The 12,046-nt window shown below is 41.5% G+C and overlaps 1 protein-coding gene across 1 annotated transcript in view; it reads left to right on the forward strand.

Moving 5' to 3' along the window:
- CRIM1 (cysteine rich transmembrane BMP regulator 1) overlaps positions 1–12,046 on the forward strand; it is a 1,025,033-nt gene that overhangs the window by 934,579 nt on the left and 78,408 nt on the right. The window lies entirely within an intron of this gene.

Below are 12,046 nucleotides of genomic sequence, written 5' to 3' on the forward strand. Positions count from 1 at the left end.
CCTGGGTAAAAATTGTGAATTGTGTGAAAACCTTCATTTATAGATCCGTAACTATGTATCTAATGCAGTATATTGATACAGTCTGTTACTAATCTAATACAGAACAATAACTTGCATCCATAATGCAAGCAGACCTGTGTTTTCGTTTTTCTGTACTTCATTATTTTGCTCAAGGTCCAGTGGCTCTTGTAAGAGCTATGTGTTTAAACATCCACAAGAAAAAAGGTTGTCTTTTTGTGATCTGATCTTTCTAGTGAACTTTGGGAAGCGCTTGACATTTCCAGGCATTAGCAGATTTCTTTGACATTGTAAAGTTCTTTGTAATTGAGAGCTTGATATTGTGACAGTACCAAGATAGTACACTTCCTAAAAATTATACATGATTTGACATATAAGCTGGTTACAGTGATATTTCTGAGTATGGATACCTGTGAGTGTTGCATGTATGTATTTATATATATATATATATATTTTTTTTTTTTGCAGTACGATAAACCCCAGTTTCTTATAATCCTACACCCATAGTTGATCCAGAGAAAGAAAAGAAACCCAGCAAAGCATGATCCAAATTGCTCCTGCAGGGGAAAAAATTCCTTCCTGATTCCCCGAGAGGCAATTGGTTATTATTGGATCAACTTTACCTATAAATGTCAGTAGCCAGTTATATTCTGTGTATCCAAGAAATAATCCAAGCTTTTTTAAAGCAATCCACTGAGCTGGCCAGAACCAACTCTTGAGGGAGTCTATTCCACATTTTCACAACTATGAAGAACCCTATTTTCATATTTGGAGATGAAATTTATTTTCCTCCAGACGTAAAGGGTGCCCCCTTGTCCTCTGTGATGGACAGTGGAGTGGAGTGGAGAGGTCCTTTGTAAGTTGGGTTAATAAATAAACAAAAAGCTACCCTTGCAGGATTAATAATTTCACTGTGGCAAAGGCAAATCTTTTTTTTAACAAGCTTTACCAATGGAAACCTTGCTATTCGTCCTCCCTTCTTAATGTTACCCTGTTCTTTAAATATATAGCTTGTTCTGAAGAAAACATTAAATGGTTATATCTGCAGTGTTATTCTGCTTTATCACCCAAGAAATCCTGCTTCTTGAATATTCAGTTAGGGACTAGAATGTAATCATGGACAGCCTGGCAAAGCACATGAGGTATTGGGAGAGAGGCATTTGATGATATTTAGGTGTGACTCTATCCCACAATGTTAAATTTGTAAGTGCCATAAACTTATTCTGGAATTAAGTTGGTGTGACCCACAGTAGACATAATGCAGCCTCCTTGAAGACTTAGTCCTCTCAATGTATCCCACTGTTTCATCTGAGTTTGACGTGCCTTCTCTGGTTGCTATATCTCCATAACTTCTGTACCGCTCAGTTCAGCTAAGTGTCTTAGATTAGGACATCTTTTTTCTTTTCTGCTGAATCAAGACTTCTCAAGTTTCATTATATCCTGAATTGTCTTTCCAGCAACTTAGTGCAGCATCTTCCAAGTTATGCTGAATATCACTGCTTTGCTGAGGTAGCCCTTCTTTGTATCCACAGTGGCATTTCTGGAAATAGTGCATGCACTTCATGAGACTGTCTGCAATTGGGTGTCATGCCAGACCATGATTCTTTGTAGATACTGAAACTGTTCTTTCTTGGTTCCAAAGCCTCTGGACCTGCAATCCTGAGCTGGCTCTGAATACAGCAGACTTTATCTGATAAGTAGGCTGTGTTTTCATTTTTTTTCTGCTTTTCACTGGAAATGTTTTTAATCTGTGACAGTATCACCCTTTTTTTTTGTCTATGGCCTGGGTTTTTTTTGGGGTCCCTCTGGGTACTCGGTATACAGTGCACCTCTACCCTTCTTCACAGTGGTGCTGACTGCAGGGCAATGTACCAAGGCCTGACTACCTCAGTTTACTCCTGACAAATTACACCAATTTGTAAATATCCCATAACCTTGTTTGGTGATGGTGTTGTTTCCCTTATAAAGACCCACCTTTGTCATTGTGATGACCTTTGCTGCTCTGATAATATGTATGTGGTTTCTGGTGACTCTCCAAACCAGACAACATTGCTACCCTGACAAGGACATAGGAGAACATTTCCAATGTAGGCACAGACAGTAAAAAAAACTGGTTGGAGGTATTGTCTACCTTTTTCCTGGAGATTTTTTGTTACTTCTCTGTCCAAGTGACTTGTAATCTCTGACAGAGATTCTAACCCTTCCATGTTTTACCTGAAACCTAAAAAAGGGGGGTAGATACACACAAGACAAAGCATGTTGCTAAGGTACAAGCAAATAGCCATATTGCAGGTGCATCAAATTTACAATTGTTTTTATACTTTAATTTTTTCTTACTTTAATGTTTATATACTTGTAGTATCATATGGCAGACCTCTGTATGACCTTGTTTGCTGGTCAATATTTGTTTTGTGTGGCACTTGCTAAAGAACTACATAGTAAAGTGTATAAATGAGGGTGTGTGGCCAAGATTGACATAAGAGCAGATGTGTCTCACTCCGCTCCCGCTATCCTACGATGATCCTTACCTCCACGATCCTCTGTAACTCTAAGGGCACCATTAGAATCCTCTTGGTCTCAGGATTCTACTGATACCGCTTGCCACCACTACAATCCTCTCCATGATGACCAGAAAGGGGCGAGAAGAGGCGGCAGCCTCTGAACACCAGGATGGTGCCTGCCCGTTGCTGCCTCAGTGAGCCCCATGCGCCCTTGACAAATCCAAGGATGTCGTGAGTAAAACGCCTAACCCCCTAAAGTACAACAGAAAGATGATATGCTTTATTATTCCCAAACACTAGCAGGACAATTGGACTCGGCCTCTATAGATATGCACGCTTCCGCACTGGAGCCCCTTCCGATGATGGAGCCGGACACCTCGCCTGAATGGCGTTCGCCATTGTGCCTGAATCGGGGGATGAAGAACAGGTTGAGGGGGACACAAAACAACCTATGCTCAGTGAAATCCTAAAAGTGGTTAATAATTGTGCTCCATCAGTAGATACACTCTTGGAGCATTTCGGTGGCCTGCGACAGGATATACAAAAGAATAGGGAGCGCACTATGGTAGCGGAGGGGCGCATCAGTGACATCGAAGATAAGCTCCTCAGCAGAGACCTCCGTTCCACTTCTTAGTTGGCTTTGACTAATACCACCAAAGCAATGAAATTTGCATAGTGTGCCTCCCGAAACACTCTTAAGGCAGGGACCCCACTAACTTTGTGGAGCCATGGCTGCTGGAATTATTTGGTAAAGATTCCTCCTCCCCCTTATTTGCAGTGGAAAGGGCACACCGAGCTCCACCGTGGCCTCTACCACCTGGCTCTCCACCGTGGCCTGTCCTAGCCCTACTCCTGAATTATAGAGATCGTGAGACCATTTTATGCTTAGCCTGCACCAAACCCAATCTTCTCTACAATGGGGCAAAAGTCTCATTTTATCCTGACTTTGCAGAAGTTCAAAAGAGGCGTGCAACATTTGCAGAGATTTGAAGAAATGTTTACAACGCCTTAAACTGACCTACGCTATGCTATAGCCGGCCTGCCTGCGGGTGACCCCTAATGGGCAGGCCCACTTCTTTGACACGACTGGCTGCCTCTGAGTGGCGGGACTCCAATGAACATACCCTGTGACATAGGGCAGCAGCTGCTAAGGAGGATTAAGCTGCCTGCTCTCTTACATGATCCATTAATATTTTTCCTTAAGATAGGCTCCTCATCGAGTCCTGAGCTGTTCAGTCCACCCTGAAGTACCCTCTGTTTGCCAAGCTGTCCTAGAGGGCCTTTACCTTTGAAAAACCCAGCATGTGGAAGCTTAATTGCCATAAATGCAAGCTACTCTCTCCACTCAGTTATAGCGCTGACTTTCTGCACATCCAGCAACATTGCCTCTGGGTATTTTTATACCTGGACATAACTCCCCGCTTTTTTTCTTTTTGCGCTTATTGCTCCGTTGGCAGTATAGAAGCACTTTTATAGCCAGCATGGTGAACACAGTTGTTTTGATCTGGGGCACAGCAACTGGTCTGAGTCTATGAATTGATATCTGCCCAGCACCCATCTGGCAAGGTCTGAATGCCTCCCACATTTATAATGCAGAGATGCCGTTGTATCTTCTCCTTTTGTTGTTTTTCTTTGCAGGTATCAGCGGACATGATTGAGACATCTCCTTACTGTTATATGTTGTATACATAAGGTCACTGCCTAGCAGGACTTTGCAGCCTGTATAACCTAGCATCTCAGGTGGATTCCCTCATTCTAGGCTTATGTTCTGGAAGATTCTGATATTGATGGTTGGTTCTGACTGTCGATTTGTGGGCGCCCATTGGATGCCGCCTTATCCTTCAGTTCTCTATCGCTGTACCACTATGAGTAGTATGCCATTAGTGTCTTGGAATGTGAGAGGAGTCCACAACATGCTGAAACATACTATGATTTCTGCTTGTATCCGTAAATTTCATCCTGCAATTATTAGTCTCCAGGAGACTCACCTCACAAGCTTTACTCTTAGCTGTCCTAAATTTGCTTGGGTGGGTAGTGAGTTTCATTTGACCCACACCTCCTTCTCTTGCAGGGTGATTGTCCTGGTACATAGGCCATATAATGGCTATCTTCATCTGACCCTAGACAGACATCCCCCAGTGGCACCTAATACACAACTGTGGGGTACAACATTGGCGCGCTTCCTAAGAGAAGTGGGATGGCAAGATCTGTGGATACATAGACACCTTATGACTAAGCAGTTCTCCTGCTTCTCCAAAACCTATTCCTCTCTTTACTGAATCTATCTCTGTACTGGTAACGTGCCCATGGATCCCCTACTTTCTAAAGTTGAGTATTAACCCCCGGGGAGTATCTGATCATTCACCGCTAGTGGTCTGGATCATGACTCAGATTTGCCTAAAGCCCTGTAATAGAGATGCTGGTTGCAATAACTAAAAGCAAGTCATATACACGCTCACAATCAACATATAGTCATGCAGGTACCTTTTAATCAGCATTTAAACCATTACATATCCTACGCATGTGAAAGACCATTTACCAAATGAACACCTGTCCTGGCACATCATAGCATTCACCCGGCACTCCAAGAAATAACAGAATCCAACTGCAATATTCTTGCACTATCAAAACCTCCACTTTTATTATCACACGACACACAGGAGGATATATCTTATAGTTATCACAATCTGCATAAAAACACACACCAGTAAGAGTGTAAGCATTACAGCATGAAATAGACACATCATTTGACAGCGTCACAGCATAGAATTAATACATTACCAAAGCTATGTTAGAAGCTGGGATGAACAAATCTCATCGGAACCATACTGCCCACGGGGTCACAGGGAAGCCGTAGGCGCAACCAGCCGATGAGCCCATATAGCCTTGGCAAAATCCCAGCCTCAGAGCATCCTCTGGCCACTATGGGGGGCCTTCTACTGGTCTTGCCCAGACCTCCGCCTTATAAACCAATTTTCTGGAAGCTTCCCAATAGTGGGCAGCGCCACACCCACCACAGGAGGAGCTATCAGAAGGGTTCCACAAGGATAACAGAGTCATGCTCAACCATCATATTCATTATCTGAAAAGTCACACTTTTGCTTCTTATCTACCCCAAAACCTCTTCTCATCTCCCCCAGACTTAAGGATTTCTAACTTAGACGTCTTTAAATAGGTTTGTATCTCCTAATGTGAGGTTACTAGATGTTATAAACACGTTTCATTCTATAAACAAGTTTTTATCTTGCTCTCAGCAGAATATCTTGTGACTTTGTTCCTTTGACCTAGAGAAATGACACATCAGTCACCTCTCATGTCCCTGGCATTTGGGCAACAATGCTTTATTGTAAAAATTAACCAAGAAACAAAGGGTCCAAGGCCAACACATTTCATAGGCATTGCAAGCCCCCTGGAAATTACATGCCTTTTGGCTTCAATTGTTCCCCTCTCATGACCATATAGCTTACCTTATTTCTTCCTATTTCTGTAACCATGCTCATCACTCGGATAGCCTTCTGGTGTGGGGTGGCGTTTAAATCTTACTTATGAGGTATTTGTATACCAGAAATGAATAAGATTAAGAAATTCACATCTGAATTACTTGAGCTGATGGACATTCAGGTACGTCAGTTTGAACTGGAATATATTACAAATTCTTCTGATGCTTCCCTGAAGGCGTGTATGTCAGTGCAGTCTGCCCTTGATCGCTTGACGACATCGACGGCTGGACGCAAATGTTTTTTCACTAAACTGGCGTTTTTTGAGGAGGGGGAAAAAACGGGATGATTCTTGGCTAAATTGGTACACTATCATCAGACCTCTCCCACTATAGGTGCCATTAGAACTGAACATGGCCGCATTGTAAATACTCCTGATTTGGTCCTTGCTGAACTGACACGACTGTATGAAGGCCTGTATAGTTTGCACTCTGCACACTCAGTTGCTGACCTCACTGGATATTTACAGCGTGTTCCCCTTCCCACCCTCTGCCACGCAACGGGGCCTACTGGAGGCACCCCTCACTATAGAAGAGCTTCAGAGGGCGGTTAGCTCCTTCCCCTCCTCCAAGGCACCCAGGGATGACAGTATACCCATGGAGGTGTACACTCACTATGGGGAACAATTCTTACCCCAGCTGCTGAAAGTATTCAACCGGGCTCGTATCACTCAGTGCCTGCCTCGATCTATGTCCAGGGCTCAAATGATCCTACTACTAAAACTTGGTAAGGACCCTCTGGATCCGAGTTCCTATAGACCCATTTCCCTCTTGCAGTCTGACATAAAAATCTTAGCAACAGTCCTAGCCTTGCAACTTAATAAGGTCATATCCCCTATAATTCACTCGGATCAGGTGGGTTTTATACCTCACAAATCTACAGCCATTAATCTTCGCTGGCTATATATGAATATGCAAACCCCAGCAGATAATGAGGGATGAGAGTTCTGCTATCTTTAGATGCCAACAAAGCATTCAATAGCATTGACTGGCAGTACCTTTGGCCAGTGATAGGTTTGGGTTCGGGGAAGTTTTTACCTCCTGGGTCTGTTTGCTGTATAGTCACCTTCAGGCTACCATATGGGTGGCAGGCAGAGTATCTACTCCCTTTAGGTTAGGCAAGGGGACTAGGCAGGGTTGCCTGCTGTCGCCTCTCTTTTTCACCCTAGCTATAGAGCTGCTAGTTGCTCTTATATGCTCCAACCCTGAAATTACTGGCTTTCACTATAGACATATAGTGTGATTTGGCATAATGCCTCATATGCTAAATTGGTTAAATTGCAACAGGGCCCATGCTGGAAGAGCTATGGAATTACACATCTTTTCCAAATCTTTAAGGATGGTTCTTTGCTACCCTTCTCTGATTTACAAAGGACATTTGCTCTGCCTGCTTCTATGCATTATTATTATTATTATGTATAATTACAACATGCCATTAAAGCCCAGGGGACTTCCTGCGATTGGTACCTATCCTCATCACCATTCTTTAACTTAATTGCTTCTGCTGAGACTTCTAAAGGTTTTATATTGCAGAGATACTCTATGCTCTTGGCCAGATTTCTTAGACAGTATCCATTGAGGGTCCTGTCTCAGTGTGAGAAGGATTTAGGTGTGATCTCGGGTGGCCAGTGGGAGGAAGCATTTGAAGCAGTTACCTCTTGTTCACTCAATGTGGCACAAAGACTTTCCTAATTATATATTCTGCATCGGGGCGATTGTATAAAATGGATATTTAGCTAGACCCCTGGTTTGTTAAATGTCTGCGTGACCAGGGTGATCTTATTCATTTACTTTGGAGATGTCCTAAGCTTCACCTGTATTGGAAAGGGGTGACGGACATAATGAATTCAGTTTTTCAGTCTTCTGTGCCTTTAAATCCCAAATTTTGCCTGCGTAATATCTTGGGCGATGACATCTGGGAAGCTATTTACAGAGATTTATTTATGGTTCATAATTTAATTTTAACTAACAGGAAGTCGGCTTCGCCCCCTTCTGTAAGGGCTTGGATACAGGCCATAGGTGACTTCTTAAAATTGTAGAAATTCATTTACCAGCATAGAGGATGCCCAAGTAAATTTGACAGGCTTTGGGCTCCATGGCTGGATACCCCTGGACTTGGCCCATTGTAGCTAGTCCAGATGCGAATTCTGTGAGGTCCCCTAGGTTGACATATACCTGACTACTAGTTACTCTTTTGTATCGTGAGCCTATTGCTTAGTGTTCATTGTGCAATGACCTTTGTACTGTTACTATTGCTGTTTTTGAACCAATGGCTTCATAGAGGCCTAGTAGTTGTACCCACATATGTTCTCTTCTGTTTAGTATGTCTTACTGTTGTGCAATTTGTCCACCATGCCTACCTTTAACTGTTTTCAATAAAGCCTTTTCTGATTTAAAAAAAAAAGTGTATAAATTATGCAAAAGCATATAAATGTTCAGTCTGCTTCCATTATGAAAAGTCTGTAATGAATGTGTCATACCTGCTTATTTGTAATAACTTATTTCATGTGAAGTTTGAAAAACAATGGAAAGGAAGAGATGTATGCTTTCAAGCAACTAGTCAGAACAACATGCACTAGATAATCTAAGCTGGGATCCCAGCTTTAACACCTTCAATTATATTTACACTTCTTTTATAGATAACTTTCATTATGGTTTATTCAAATGACAATATACATCTCAATCTTTTTTTTTTTTAATTTAATTATGAAAGTGGGGCTTAATTATGAAGCACTCAAAAAATGAGTTTGCCTGGAAAATTAACTGATAAAGCAAGTTATCATGTGCTTCACTGATGTTAGCTTCTACAGGATTAACAGTGTGTTGCACTGAATGTTCATTTGTTCAATCAAGCCTGTAGCTACATTTCCTCTGATAATATGGTCTAAGGAATATGGACATATCCCCAGCTTTTTTTAGCATTAAAACCCCCAGCTGGTTTCAATTACAGTTTGTTTTGCTGGGACATAGTAGAATATTTAAACATGCAGTAATTATGTGTTTTCAGATGCTAATATTTTTACAGTTCACTGACCTAGCAGCATTTTTATGCTAAAGTGAAAGCAATATACCCTACGCACTGCAAAATATAACAAAGATTTAGATCACCGTTTATAGCCTAATTCCAGTCATTTTTTATTAGTTTTGAAGTAGAAAAGAGGTGCATATGTTAGGTTTTTTTTATAATTGTCTATGACTCCATTGGGGAGATTTTCTCTCTTCATTTCCCTGTGATCCCAATAATAGAAATGGGAGGCGCATCACTGGGGCATAGATAGCAATTGAAATTTTTTTTTTTTTCGTTCCCCTGAAGGACAGATTTTTCCATCACTTCTTGTTCTGTCAGGAAGTGCAAGGAAATTTCTCCAATGGAGACACAGCAAAAAAAACATGATAAAACGCTAACCCTTTCCCTACTCCACACAGCATGAAATAAAACATTTGAATAGTAATCATTTATGCAACAAATATGTGTATACAGTGTAGTGTAAAAGCCATTCCATCAGGTGTCCAATTTTAGTAAAAGGTATAGCGCAGGGCCATTGAGTTAAAATTCAAGGTAGTCACTAAAATTTTCTTCTGGCCGAGGTCCGAGTAGGGTGTGCCCATCAGTGTGCCCCCTTACATTAGGTGTCGCCATCAGAGTGCAACTTTACATCATGTATTCCTATCACATCAGGTGTGCCCATCAGAGTGCCCCTTTACATCAGGTATCCCCATCACATTGTCACCTTACATCAGGTATTCCCATCAGAGTGCCCCCTTACACTCAAAGTACCCCTTTCTATCATATTTCCCCATCAGAGTACCCCTTTAAATCATATTCCCCATCAGAGTGCCCCTTTTTATCACATGTGCCCATCAGAGGGCCTCTTTACACAGTTTGTGCCCCCTTAACATAAAATGTGCACATCAGAGTGCCCCTTAACATAAAATGTGCTCATCAGAGTGCACCTTAACATAAATTAAGGGGCATGCTGATGGGCACATTTATATTAAGGGGCACTCTGATGGATACATTTTATGTTAAGGGGCACTCTGATGGGCACATTCTATGTTGTACCAATCAGAGTGCCCCTTAACATTCAATGTGCCCAACAGAGTGTCCCTGTAAGACTACACCCTATCTTGAGGGCAGACAGGAGCTGTGCTGGGATCCTTGCTGGACGCTTGTGTACAGGCAGGGAGCGGGAGTCGGAGAGACAGTGAGCTGAAAGGGCTGGAGCGCACACGAGATGTTATGTTGCCGTGACGACCACCCTGCTCAGCCGCCGATCTGTCATTGCTTGCTGGTGGTCCGGGCAGCAGTGCTGCTGAGGCCTTTCGCCATTTAGTGACCGCTGGTATAGAGGCTGTCTTGAGTTTCTTCATGCAGTTGATTTTGTTGATAGTTGCTTCAATTATCCAATTGCATGTAGGGCAAATTATACATTGTTAATTATATTATTTTGACATAATTGGATAACTTAACTGAATATTCAAACAATATAATAAATTAGCCCAATGGGTAAGTTTTGTGAGGACGAAATGCAGCTAGACTTAATTTGGCTATACAATGATCAACATTCGGCCTGTCAGCAGTGTAATTTCAATTAATGTTTGGCCTTCCACATTTCACCAAAATTGAATATTTAATCATAGTCTGTGGAAGAGATATGTTTGAAGATTTTCCATCGTGTGCCACTGTCAGAATACAATGTCCAGACAGGGAGGATTCCTCCATCTACCTTGATTGTATGGATAGAGTAATCTGGGTTTTTTTTCGTTCAGCCTGCTGTATGGCCAGCCTTAAACCATTTTGTCAACTGTTAGACACTTTGCAGAGGTTTCTCACAGAGCAGTAAAACGTAATGGTATTCAGTTCTGGAATTGGTGGTAATCAATACATTCAATAAGCTGTCATTTACTCTTTCAAGGAGAATAAGATAAAAGTAACTTCACTGTTATCTAAAGTGATACATATGTAGTTTAAACAATAGAATAGATAGCCAGTCATGTTGTCTCATTACTGTCCAGCCATATGCAATTATTTCACATGAGTCAAACAAGCAGATCATTGTATGATACTGGAAGACATTTGTAAGTATTTTGTGTATAAAGGGTTCAAACATTTTGTAGTAAGTTTTTAATTTCTTCCCTTAAGCCCCTGGTCACATCGGGTGTGACTTGGCATGTGATTTGCATGCCCTGCGACTTGCAAATTGTATACCAAGTCGCACCCTATTGTCCACTATTAGAGCGGTCATATCAGTGCGGTTCTGACTTTGTCAGAGCCGCACTGATTTCTAAAGTAGTGCATGCACTACTTTTGTTGCGATTTGCATATGATTTGCAAATCGCAATGAAATTGTCAGGTCACCCAATTTTGAAATCATACGACTTCACTGTAAGTGCCTCGATTTCAAAATCGGCTTTCATGTGACCGGGGGGTTAAGGCTGCTTTCACATGGAGCAGTTTTTGAAGCACTTTTGCATAAAAAAAGTGCAGTAAAAGCCAAAGGAAAATGCTTTCCTTTAAATTCTATGTAAGTCTTCAAACTGGACCTTTGCACTTCTGTTGTGGTGTAAACAAAATCCTGCTTGCCACATTTTTGGAGCATATTTGGTCAGTTAAAAAAAAACAACATTCCCATTGAATGAATGGTAATCGCATCAAAAATGCAGTGCACCTGTGGGAAGTGCTTTGTCCAGTGGGGAAGAACACAATGCACCACAGAAAAAAAGCATCAAAAATGCATATTGGTTTTTAATATGTTTTTGCAATGGAGCAGTGTGAAAATAGCCTTAGTAACTGAATGTTATTCTTGACTTTGGGTAAATATTTCCCTATTTAGGCATAGCAATTTTTGACCAACTTACCTTTCTAAAGTTTACATTTTATTCTTGCCATAAAATGGAGAATGAAATTCAGAGCACCTATTTTAGAGGTAAAACTCTTGCATAAATAGCAACATATCCGGAAACGTGGGCAGGAAATCTTGACAACGAACCTCCCAAGATATATAGAAAGCACACAGATAACACTTTTGGG

The sequence above is a fragment of the Staurois parvus genome, unplaced genomic scaffold (assembly GCF_062004578.1).
Source record: "Staurois parvus isolate SC_StPar_1 unplaced genomic scaffold, SC_StPar_1.0 ptg000546l, whole genome shotgun sequence".
Classification (NCBI taxonomy): Eukaryota; Metazoa; Chordata; class Amphibia; order Anura; family Ranidae; genus Staurois; species Staurois parvus.